This window comes from Perca fluviatilis, chromosome 16, assembly GCF_010015445.1.
Source record: "Perca fluviatilis chromosome 16, GENO_Pfluv_1.0, whole genome shotgun sequence".
Classification (NCBI taxonomy): domain Eukaryota; kingdom Metazoa; phylum Chordata; class Actinopteri; order Perciformes; family Percidae; genus Perca; species Perca fluviatilis.
The window spans coordinates 3,394,435-3,407,658 of NC_053127.1; the positions used below are offsets into that span (position 1 = coordinate 3,394,435).

Below are 13,224 nucleotides of genomic sequence, written 5' to 3' on the forward strand. Positions count from 1 at the left end.
CCTTCCCATGACAAATCTAAAGGTCCCGACAAACCACATGACAAATCTGAAGGTCCCGACAAACCTTCATATCCTGAAAAATCCAAAGATCCCGACATACCTTCATATCCTGACAAATCTGAAGGTCATAACAAACCTTCACATGACAAATCTGGAGGTCATGACAAACCACATCACGACATATCTGAACGTCTTGACAAACCACATGATAAATCTGAAGGTCATGACAAACCTTCCCATGACAAATCTAAAGGTCCCGACATACCTTCACATGACAAATCGAAAGGTCCCAACATACCTTCAAATCCAGAAAAATCTAAAGGTCCCGACATGCCTTCATATCCTGACAAATCTGAAAGTCATGACAAAATGTCATATGGCAAATTTGAAAGTCATGACAAACCACATTGTGACATATATGAAGGTCATGACAAACCTTCACATGACAAATCTAAAGGTCCCAACATACCTTCATATCCTGACAAATCTGAAGGTCCCAACATACCTTCACATCCTGACAAATCTAAAGGTCATGACAAACCACATCGTGACAAATCTAAAGGTCCCAACATACCTTCATATCATGACAAATCTGAAGGTCATGACAAACCGTCATATGACAAATCTGAAGGTCATGACAAACCTTCACATGACAAATCTGAAGGTCATGACAAACCTTCACATGAAAAATCTAAAGTTCCCGACATACCTTCACATGACAAATCTAAAGGTCCCAACATACCTTCACATAACAAATCTAAAGGTCCCAACATACCTTCAAATCCAGACAAATCTAAAGGTCCCGACATGCCTTCATATCCTGACAAATCTGAAAGTCATGACAAAATGTCATATGGCAAATTTGAAAGTCATGACAAACCACATCGTGACAAATATGAAGGTCATGACAAACCTTCAGATGACAAATCTAAAGGTCCCAACATACCTTCATATCCTGACAAATCTGAAGGTCCCAACATACCTTCACATCGTGACAAATCTAAAGGTCATGACAAACCACATCGTGACAAATCTAAAGGTCCCAACATACCTTCAAATCCTGACAAATCTGAAGATCATTACAAAATGTCAGATGGCAAATTTGAAGGTCATGACAAACCACATCGTGACAAATATGAAGGTCATGACAAACCTTCACATGCCAAATCTAAAGATCCCAACATACCTTCATATCCTGACAAATCTAAAGGTCCCGACATACCTTTATATCCTGACAAATCTAAAGGTCCCAAAATACCTTCATATCCTGACAAATCTAAAGATCCCGACATACCTTCATATACTGACAAATCTGAAGGTCATGACAAACCTTCACATGACAAATCTGGAGGTCATGACAAACCACATCACAACATATCTGAACGTCTTGACAAACCTTCACATGATAAATCTGAAGGTCATGACAAACCTTCCCATGACAAATCTAAAGGTCCCGACAAACCTTCACATGACAAATCTGAAGGTCATGACAAATCTTCACATGAAAAATCTAAAGTTCCCGACATACCTTCACATGACAAATCTAAAGGTCCCAACATACCTTCGAATCCAGACAAATCTAAAGGTCCCGACATGCCTTCATATCCTGACAAATCTGAAAGTCATGACAAAATGTCATATGGCAAATTTGAAAGTCATGACAAACCACATCTTGACAAATATGAAGGTCATGACAAACCTTCACATGACAAATCTAAAGGTCCCAACATACCTTCACATCCTAACAAATCTAAAGGTCCCGACATACCTTCATATCCTGACAAATCTAAAGGTCCCGACATACCTTCATATCCTGACAAATCTGAAGGTCATGACAAACCACATCTTGACAAATATGAAGGTCATGACAAACCTTCACATGACAAATCTAAAGGTCCCGACATATCTTCATATCCTGACAAATCCAAAGATCCTGACATACCTTCATATCCTCACAAATCTGAAGGTCATGAAAAACCGTCATATGACAAATCTGAAGGTCATAACAAACCTTCACATGACAAATCTGGAGGTCATGACAAACCTTCACATGACAAATCTAAAGGTCCCGACATACCTTCACATGACAAATCTAAAGGTCCAACGTACATTCAAATCCTGACAAATCTAAAGGTCCCGACAAATCACATGACAAATCTGAAGGTCCCGACATACCTTCATATCCTGACAAATCTGAAGGTCCCAACATACCTTCAAATCCAGACAAATCTAAAGGTCCCGACATGCCTTCATATCCTGACAAATCTGAAGGTCCCAACATACCTTCATATCCTGACAAATCTGAAGGTCATGACAAACTGTCACATGACAAATCTAAAGGTCATGACTATACTTCACATGACAAATCTAAAGGTCCCAACATACCTTCATATCCTGACAAATCTGAAGGTCATGACAAACTGTCATATGGCAAATTTGAAGGTCATGACAAACCACATCGTGACAAATCTGAAGAACATAACAAACCTTCACATGACAAATCTAAAGTTCCTGACAAATCTTCACATGACAAATCTAAAGGTCCCAACATACCTTCAAATCCTGACAAATCTAAAGGTCCCGACATACCTTCATATCGTGACAAATCTGAAGGTCATGTCAGACTGTCGTATGGCAAATTTGAAGGTCATGACAAACCACATCGTGACAAACATGAAGGTCATGACAAACCTTCACATGACAAATCTAAAGGTCCACACAAATCTTCACATGACAAATCTAAAGGTCCCGACAAATCTTCACATGACAAATCTAAAGGTCCCAACAGAACTTCAAATCCTGACAAATCTAAAGGTCCCGACATACCTTCATATCCTGACAAATCTGAAGGTCATGCCAAAATGTCAAATGGCAAAGTTGAAGGTCATGACAAACCTTCACATGACAAATCAAAAGGTCCCGACATACCTTCACATGACAAATCGAAAGGTCCAAACATACCTTCACATGACAAATCGAAAGGTCCCAACACACCTTCAAATCCTGACAAATATGGAGGTCATGAGAAACTGTCACATGACAAAGCTGAAGGTACCTCACAAACCTCAGGAACCTTGGCGACTACCCCCTCACAACCTAAGGTTGCTTGGCCAATTGCTCCTTCACAACCTAAAGATGCCGCAAAATGCATATCATGAAAAGCTAAAGTTCCTGTTAAACCCTCACATGACAAAGCTGAAGGTCATGACAAACCTTCCCATGACAAATCTAAAGGTCCCGACATACCTTCACATGACAAATCGAAAGGTCCCAACATACCTTCAAATCCAGAAAATCTAAAGGTCCCAACATACCTTCAAATCCTGACAAATCTAAAGGTCCCGACATACCTTCATATCGTGACAAATCTGAAGGTCATGTCAGACTGTCGTATGGCAAATTTGAAGGTCATGACAAACCACATCGTGACAAACATGAAGGTCATGACAAACCTTCACATGACAAATCTAAAGGTCCACACAAATCTTCACATGACAAATCTAAAGGTCCCGACAAATCTTCACATGACAAATCTAAAGGTCCCAACAGAACTTCAAATCCTGACAAATCTAAAGGTCCCGACATACCTTCATATCCTGACAAATCTGAAGGTCATGCCAAAATGTCAAATGGCAAAGTTGAAGGTCATGACAAACCTTCACATGACAAACCTTCACATGACAAATCAAAAGGTCCCGACATACCTTCACATAACAAATCGAAAGGTCCAAACATACCTTCACATGACAAATCGAAAGGTCCCAACACACCTTCAAATCCTGACAAATATGGAGGTCATGAGAAACTGTCACATGACAAAGCTGAAGGTACCTCACAACCTCAGGAACCTTGGCGACTACCCCCCTCACAACCTCAGGTTGCTTGGCCAATTGCTCCTTCACAACCTAAAGATGCCGGCAAAAATGCATATCATGAAAAAGCTAAAGTTCCCGTTAAACCCTCACATGACAAAGCTGAAGGTCATGACAAACCTTCATATCCTGACAAATCTAAAGGTCCTGACATACCTTCATATCCTGACAAATCTGAAGGTCATGACAAACTGTCACATGACAAATCTGAAGGTCATGACAAACCACATCATGACAAAGCTGAAGGTCATGACAAACAACATCATGACAAATCTGAAGGTCATGACAAACCTTCACATGACAAACCACATCATGACATATCTGAAGGTACCTCACAAGCTGAGGTACCTTGGCAACTACCCCCCTCACAACCTGAGGTACCTTGGCAACTACCCCCCTCACAACCTGAGGATCCTTGGCAACTACCCACCTCACAACCTGAGGTACCTTGGCAACTACCCCCCTCACAACCTGAGGAACCTTGGCAACTACCCACCTCACAACCTGAGGTACCTTGGCGACTACCCCCCTCACAACCTGAGGATCCTTGGCAACTACCCACCTCACAACCTCAGGAACCTTGGCAACTACCCCCCTCACAACCTGAGGTTGCTTGGCCAATTGCTCCTTCACAACCTGAAGGTGCCGGCAAAAATGCATATCATGAAAAAGCTAAAGTTCCCGTTAGACCTTCACATGAGAATGCTGAAGGTCATGACAAACCTTCACATGACAAATCTGAAGGTCATGACAAACCACATCGTGACAAATCTGAAGGTCATGACAAACCACATTTTGACAAATCTGAAGGTCACGACAAACCATATCATGACACATCTAAAGATCCCGACATACCTTCACATCCTGACAAATCTAAAGGTCCCGACATACCTTCATATCCTGACATATCTACAGGTCTCGACATATCTTCATATCCTGACATATCTAAAGGTCCCGACATACCTTCGCATCCTGAGAAATCTAAAGGTCCCGACATACCTTCACATTCCTCCAAAGCCAAAGGTCAATTGTCCCATGGAGCTACACAGTGTGGCACACACTCTGGCATAGGTGAATGTTGTTGCACAACAAAATGTTGTTGCACAACTACACGTCATTGTACAGTTAAGTGTCCTTGCAAAGGTACTCGCTGTTGCAAAGGAAAGAATTGTTGCTGCAAAGGAAAGAATTGTTGCTGCAAAGGAAAGAATTGTTGCTGCAAAGGAAAAGCTCCACCTAAGTCACTCATTGGTGGTCTGGAAAGGAACACAGAGGGAAGCTAAAATGTTGTAAGTTACTAGTTCCTTCACACACTTCTGAGAGTATCTCCACTTTACACATCCTGTTATTGCAAATTATAATAGGCAGTGAGCTGAGGAAAAAACATTCACTATATGACATTGGCTTTACGTTAATGCACAACTTTCCCCTAGTTTAACTGCTTAAGCCTGGTAGAGGGCGGAAAAAATGTCACTTTTAAAGGTCCAGTGTGTAACGCTTTTAGTTGATCATTCTCAAAATCTGTGTTGCCTGTTTCACAAACTTTTCATGAATATGTACCACCACCATCAATTCCAAGTATTCCTATTATCTTGAAATTTTACATTTGCGTTTGCATGAAGTGGGCTAGACGCTCCATATTCATGCTCCATCTTGAAATACGTTAGCTGGTAAGGGACATACAGGACATACTGCACCACCTTAGTGTGTCTCTGTGTGTGTCTGTGTGTGTGTGTCTGTGTGTGTGTGTGTGTGTGTCTGTATGTGTGTGTCTGTGTGTGTGTGTCTGTGTGTGTGTCTGTGTCTGTGTAAGGGACATACAGGACATACTGCACCACCTTTGTGTGTGTGTCTGTGTGTGTGTGTGTCTGTATGTGTGTGTGTGTGTGTGTGTGTGTGTGTCTGTGTAAGGGACATACAGGACATACTTCTCCACCTGTGTGTGTGTGTGTGTGTGTGTGTGTGTGTGTGTGTGTGTGTCTGTGTGTGTGTGTCTGTGTAAGGGACATACAGGACATACTGCACCACCTGAGTGTGTCTCTGTGTGTGTCTGTATGTGTGTCTGTATGTGTGTGTCTGTGTGTGTGTTGTGTGTGTGTGTGTGTGTGTGTGTGTGTAAGGTACATACAGGACATACTGCTCCACCTTTGTGTGTGTGTGTGTGTGTGTGTGTCAGGTGCCTGACCAAGCGACAGGTCAGGTGCTAAAAGTCTCCCTTAGCGTTATATAAAGCGCTTTAACTAAACACACTTGGTCGGGACTATTGGTGTCCCTTTTGACTAGAGGTTTTGAAATTAATCAAATAATCGATACATGGAATCGTGGACATGGACAATGCTGCATCCATAAACGGCCGGCTCATAATCGATTATTTCTGTTTATAATTTAATGTAGGCCTGACACCATTTCTGTTTACATATTCTGGTATGTTTTGCACATTCAGGAAGAGCCATGTGCTCAGTGCTGTATAGTTTTATGTATCCAGTTTATTTAGTATTAGAGCACTGCAGAATGTTTGGTTTTTGAAGCTTGAAAAGCTATGAATTAAATATCCTACATGGCTTTAATAGAAACATGGATTTGACGCATCGAGATGCATCGAGATATCGAATCAAATTGAATTGCTGACACGATAATCGTAATCGAATCGAATCGGGAGATCAGTGAAGATTCACACCTCTACTTTTGACACAGTTATGTTAAGGAAAAGGTCGTGGGTGGGCTTACGTTTGCGTGACCCACGGGAATAATGTGCCGGTTAAAGACACTCGCGGGACACGATCCCCCGGTCTCCAGGGTGAAAGTCAGATTGACTGCCTTTTCTGCTGAAGGATGGCCCTTTGGTTGGTGTGTCACCGGCTTAAGTCTCAGCTTCAACATAATGTATGGAAGACAGTACATTACTACGACATTCAAGGTTGTTTTCTGTTTCTGGACGCCTTTTTGCATCACAGGGTTTCCGTAGTGTAGTGGTTATCACGTTCGCCTAACACGCGAAAGGTCCCCGGTTCGAGACCGGGCGGAAACATTATTTGTTTCTTGCTGTGATTCATGTTATGGCTTCTTCCTGCTTTCTTAGAAGTAATAACAGTCCGTTAGAAAGAGACGTGATCTGTAAATGTGGATTTTCCGATGTGTCCCCGAAAGCAGCTTTTAGCTTTGCGTCAAAACATTTTGCAATGAGTAATCAAATTAGGTAGGGATCCATCCCATAATGTTGTCAGACACTTAGAATAATAATCTGAGTCTGTCAGCAGCAACAGCTGCTACAGTAGGTTTAGTGATCCATCTGTATACTTTGTGACTAATTTGGCCTCACATTGCAGCAAGTTTGGGTTACACAGAGATAGTACAGTGACTCACTGGGAGGCTGGGCTTTTAAAACACAGAGAAATGCTCATTGCCTCAATCAGAAAGACACATACAGCTTTTGGAGTGTGCTTTAGAGTTATCTGATCGTATCTTCATGTGTGTTTTACAGAGCCCAGTCGTGTCGCTTCAACGGGAAGAAGAGCTTATCATCTTTCTACAAATCTCTCTATCCCCACATCATATACTAATGCTAACTTTTCAGTGCATTTACATTTGGAAAATGACTAAATAAAGCACTGTTAAAAAAAAACATGATGCAGACATTTTCTGTAGTGTTGATGCAGACTTAAACTCACACTTTTGTACGCTCGTACCCACATTCATTGGGATACTGGGTGTTAATTTTAAACCCGACTGGTTGTCTATTGTCTTATTAAGAAGAAACAAAATTCTAATTAATGTTTAAACAATTAAATAATTGAGGAACCCTCTTATGTGCCTGTGCTGTCTCTTCACTTAATCTAGAAAAGCAACGAGTTTAGAGCCATGCAAGCAGCTCTAACTGTGCTGAATGCTAATATCATCAAAACATGCTCCCAGAACCAATACCCAGAAAATGCTAATTAGCTGTAAACACAACATCCAGCTGAGGCTGATGAATGTCACTACCAGTAACATTTCTCTGTCAGGCAGCTGTAGTACAATGTTTTCCTCTGAAGTAGACATACACAGTAAGTCAGCAGTAGTTGACTAATAGTTGGGTTGCATAGTAAGTGCTTTGGGGCCCTTTTGTTAGTTATTTATCAGTGGTGTAACACAGTGGTTCTCAACCTTTTTGGGTCATGATCACCCAGAATAATGAGGTTGGTGTTCACAACCCTCCCAACCCCTCGACAACGAGAAAGAGAGCTGCAAACCGGTGTAAACAGCTGTTTCTACACTCCTCCCCTGCTGATTTGGAGTGATTTTTGTGAATGCTCTGATTAATAAAAGTAAAGAAATAATGCGTTGCTTTAAAGACAGGTTAGTTTAGTTTTAGCAGCTAGCACCTAGCATTGTCCAATGTGCTGTAGGCTGTGTATTTTTGATGTGTTGGTGATTTTTTTCTAATTGTAAAGTTTAACCAAGATAATAGTGTGAAATATATTTTTTTAGTTTCAGCAATATAAACTCAGCAAAAAAAGAAACGCCCCTTTTTCAGGACACTGTATTTTAAAGATACTTTTGTAAAAATCTAAATAACTTTAGAGATCTTTATTGTAAAGGGTTTAAACAATGCTTGTTGAATGAGCCATGAACAATTAATGAACATGCACCTGTTGAATGGTCGAAAAGACAATAACAGCTTGCAGGGGGTAGGCAATTAAGGTCACAGTTAAAAGAACACGCCGACTTATTGGGAATTTAGCTTATTCACCGTAACCCCCAGAGTCCATACATACCCTTCTCATCTCCGTGCGTGCTGTAACGCTGCCTGACAGCACCAGCGGCATCAGCCCATCACAGATCATGCAGGTGAATGGTTCCAGTAATCCTACTGCTCCGAATTGTGACAAAAGTGACAAAATAACACCAACATGTTCCTATTTACATGTGGTGATTTGTAGAGTCACAGCGTGTACAAAAAACAACGTAACATGAGACACAGCCATCTTCTATCCGTGAACAAACCGGGAACTATATTCTCAGACAGGCTTGCTGCAAAACAAAATAATTCTGCCCAAATAGCAGAAGTAGCAGAGCTTCCCCTTCTGAGAATATAGTTCCCGGTTTGTTTACGGTTAGAAGATGGCTGTGTCTCATGTTACGTTGTTTTTTGTACACGCTGTGACTCTACAATTCACAACATGTAAATAGGAACATGTTGGCGTTATTTTGTCACTTATTCGGAGCAGTAAGATTACTGGAACCATTCATCTGCAGGATCTGTGCTGTCCTGATGCTCCTGGGAGATGAGAAGGGTATGTATGGACTGGTCTAACTCTGGGGGTCACGGTGAATAAGCTAAATTCCCAATAAGTCGGCGCGTTCCTTTAAAAGAAATTAGGAAAGTAAAGAGACCTTTATACTGACTCTGAAAAACACCGCCCAGGGTCCCTGCTAATCTGCGTGAACATGCCTTAGGCCTGGTGCAAGGAGGCATGAGGACAGCAGATGTGGCCAGGGCGACACATTACAATGTCCCTACAGTGAGACGCCTAAGACAGCGCTACAGGGAGACACTGCCGGTCAGGACCTGCTAGTCCAGCTAAGGGAACTACCACAGAGATCGCCCTGCCAAGCCTCCTACTCACCAACACCAGATCGATCACACACAAAATGGATGAGCTACAAATACACACGGAACTGCTGCATGTTGATTTTCACAGAAACATGACTGAACACACGGCAGCTAGCAGCTAGCAGGGCGAGCTAGCTACCAGCAGGATAGAGACAGGGTAGGTGATTTTAAACAATGTCTGAGGTGAAAACGCATCTTGTTGTCACATTAGGGCCCTGTTCATGTTGCACAGACGTTTTAATTGCATTTTTTGTCTGTTAAGAGGCACAAAGGCACTTGGCCCGACAACTGCAGTTTTAGCTGAGTGGAAGCTCGTACACGTAGCTGCAGCTACTCCGTGTTTCTATCGACTTTTCTCGCATATTTACAGCGGTCAAGATTAATGTAAAAATTGGCCGGAATTCCCCTTTAATGAACTAGCCAGTCTGGTGCAGTACATGAGGAGGAGACGCACTGTAGTGCTTAATGCAGCTGGTGGGGACACAAGATACTGAGGGATACATTTGACTTTGACCCCCCCCCTTTGTTAAGGGACACATTATTGCATTTCTGTTAGTCACTTGTCAGTGAAAATTGTTCATTTCATGTCTTAGTTGTTAAATCTTTTAATGTTCATGCAAATATTTGCATATATGTTAAGTTTGCTTAAAATATAAAAGCAGTTGAAAGTTTTGCTGAGTATATATTGCTTTATGCTCTACTAATTTAGTAAAAAAAACATTGAAAAAGATTGTGGTTTGGATTAAAACATGCAGTTCCTGGGTGAAAGTCCTTTGTTCTCGGCTCGAACATGCTGAGTTTCAGTAATGAATGAAAGTTTTTTTTTTTTTTAAATAGTCCCCGTTTTTATGTGCTGATCCAAAAAATTAAAAGATCCGTGATTCAAAACCGTGATCCCATCGAACCTTGAGTTCAGTGATCCATTGCACCCCTATCATTTATAATTTACACTAAAGTTGCAAGAATTTAATCAACATGGTTGGTCAACTATGACTTAAATCTCCAACTATTTTGATTATTGATTAATCGGTTTTATAAATTTTTATGAAGGGAAACTTGTGTAATGTCAGCTTGTAAAAAGTGAATATGTTCTAGTTTATTCTCTCCTTTGTGACAGTAAACTGAATATCTTTGAATTGAGGACAAAACAAGACATTTTAAGGAAGTGATCTTGGGCTTTTGGGAGACATTGATCAACATTTTCTTACATTTTATAGAATGAACAACTAACAGATGAGGAAAATAATCGGTTACTTTACTAGCAAATAAAAATTAAAAAAAGATTGCCTCCCCGTCGGGGAATTGAACCCCGGTCTCCCGCGTGACAGGCGGGGATACTGACCACTATACTAACGAGGACAGCCAGAAATCTGTCTGTGCAGTACCCCCTTTTAACCATTACATAGGTGTCTTTGGGACAGTGGCGCTGTTTCAACATTTTGATAAATTACACACAAATAAATGAACAAATACAAATCCACATTTACCAGTTTGTTTCCCAAAAGACCTTCAGTGGTGACAAGCATCTGTTTGAGCCATGTGAGTTAACAAAAAACATCATTGATATGAAGATGACTAAAGCCAGCAGATGAGTATGAGCTCAAACAGGTGAGAAAGAGGCTTTTAAAACTAATGAATTCAAGTTTTAAGCTGCCGTTGAAGCGACACGACTGGGCTCTGTAAAACACACATGAAGATACGATCAGATAACTCTAAAGCACACTCCAAAAGCTGTATGTGTCTTTCTGATTGAGGCAATGAGCATTTCTCTGTGTTTTAAAAGCCCAGCCTCCCAGTGAGTCACTGTACTATCTCTGTGTAACCCAAACTTGCTGCAATGTGAGGCCAAATTAGTCACAAAGTATACAGATGGATCACTAAACCTACTGTAGCAGCTGTTGCTGCTGACAGACTCAGATTATTATTCTAAGTGTCTGACAACATTATGGGATGGATCCCTACCTAATTTGATTACTCATTGCAAAATGTTTTGACGCAAAGCTAAAAGCTGCTTTCGGGGACACATCGGAAAATCCACATTTACAGATCACGTCTCTTTCTAACGGACAGTTATTACTTCTAAGAAAGCAGGAGGAAGCCATAACATGAATCACAGCAAGAAACAAATAATGTTCCCGCCCGGTCTCGAACCGGGGACCTTTCGCGTGTTAGGCGAACGTGATAACCACTACACTACGGAAACCCTGTAATGCAAAAAGGCGTCCAGAAACAGAAAAAAACCTTGAATGTCGTAGTAATGTACTGTCTTCCATACATTATGTTGAAGCTGAGACTTAAGCCGGTGACACACCAACCAAAGGGCCAACCTTCAGCAGAAAAGGCAGTCAATCTGACTGCCTCCCTGAGTTGGCCAAAAAAAGTTCCTCGGAACACACCGAAGCGACGCCGACTGCCGACAGCAGCTGATTGGATGATCACGTCACGTGGGGTCTGGTGTGGGGTCTGAAACATGACTGAACACACGGCAGCTAGCAGCTAGCAGGGCGAGCTAGCTACCAGCAGGATAGAGACAGGGTAGGTGATTTTAAACAATGTCTGAGGTGAAAACGCATCTTGTTGTCACATTAGGGCCCTGTTCATGTTGCACAGACGTTTTAATTGCATTTTTTGTCTGTTAAGAGGCACAAAGGCACTCTAAAACTTGCCCCGACAACTGCAGTTTTAGCTCAGAGGAAGCTCGTACACGTAGCTGCAGCTACTCCGTGTTTCTATCGACTTTTCTCGCATATTTACAGCGGTCAAGATTAATGTAAAAATTGGCCTGACTGCCTCCCTGAGTTGGCCAAAAAAAGTTCCTCGGAACACACCGAAGCGACGCCGACTGCCGACAGCAGCTGATTGGATGATCACGTCACGTGGGGTCTGGTTTCTCCAGAAATTCAAAGCCAGACTGTCATGGCGGCTCGTTCAGAATCCGATCTCATATTGTACTAAAATAGTTCACCGAAACGAGAAAAAAACGAAAAGAGAGAAATAGGCCGTGCAGTTGCTGAATCTGTCTTCATTTAAGATCAACAAAGGTCAGTTTAAAAGATTTTCGTCTCATTTTGAGAGACTCTAGTCACGCTCATCCCGCTCGTCATTTCCTGGTTAGCGATCCCAAAAAAATAAAAAAGCTACAAAAACATGTAAAAGCATGAAAAACGCCAAACACTGACAAAAAAAACCCCTTAAATTAGTTTATATATAGCTGCTGCTGAATCTGTCTTCATTTCAGATCAGTGCCCGCCCTCCGAACACACACCGAACCGACTCGAGTCACTAGCTATGTTTCCATCGACCCGTTTTTATCCGAATTAAGTGATATTGAATGAAAAATGCCTAATGGAAACCGTAAAATCCGACTGAATTTCATGAATATCGACTCAAATGAAATACGTTTCGGTCTCATCGGATTTTCTCTTGATCGATATATGGCTTATGCGATAAACGCTGATGGAAACGTTATTTGACGAATAAATAATGAATTGCGATTAAGTTTTAGGTCATTTTATGGTTGCAACCCGCAATAAAACGAAGAAGAAGAAGTTTCAGTTAATTTCCGCCCAGTATTTCCGCTCTGTTTGCAAAACAAAAACAGATGTAAGCGGACAAACGAGGAGACGAGATACTTTTTTAATTTAATTTACCAGAAAAATAAAACAGCTATTTTAGATAGCAAAAATCTAAGAAACGCCATCATTTATCAGGAGCTCGCGAAGGAAATGACAAACAGTTACGACAGGGACATTAAACGCT

General features: G+C 41.4%; 3 non-coding genes across 3 annotated transcripts; 1 reads left to right on the forward strand and 2 right to left on the reverse strand.

Moving 5' to 3' along the window:
• The first annotated feature begins 6,827 nt into the window (after positions 1-6,827).
• Positions 6,828-6,900, forward strand: trnav-aac. The gene has a single exon. It is a non-coding gene; the product is annotated as a tRNA-Val (tRNA).
• A 3,852-nt stretch (positions 6,901-10,752) lies between these two features.
• Positions 10,753-10,824, reverse strand: trnad-guc. The gene has a single exon. It is a non-coding gene; the product is annotated as a tRNA-Asp (tRNA).
• A 771-nt stretch (positions 10,825-11,595) lies between these two features.
• Positions 11,596-11,668, reverse strand: trnav-aac. The gene has a single exon. It is a non-coding gene; the product is annotated as a tRNA-Val (tRNA).
• Positions 11,669-13,224: the final 1,556 nt, after the last annotated feature.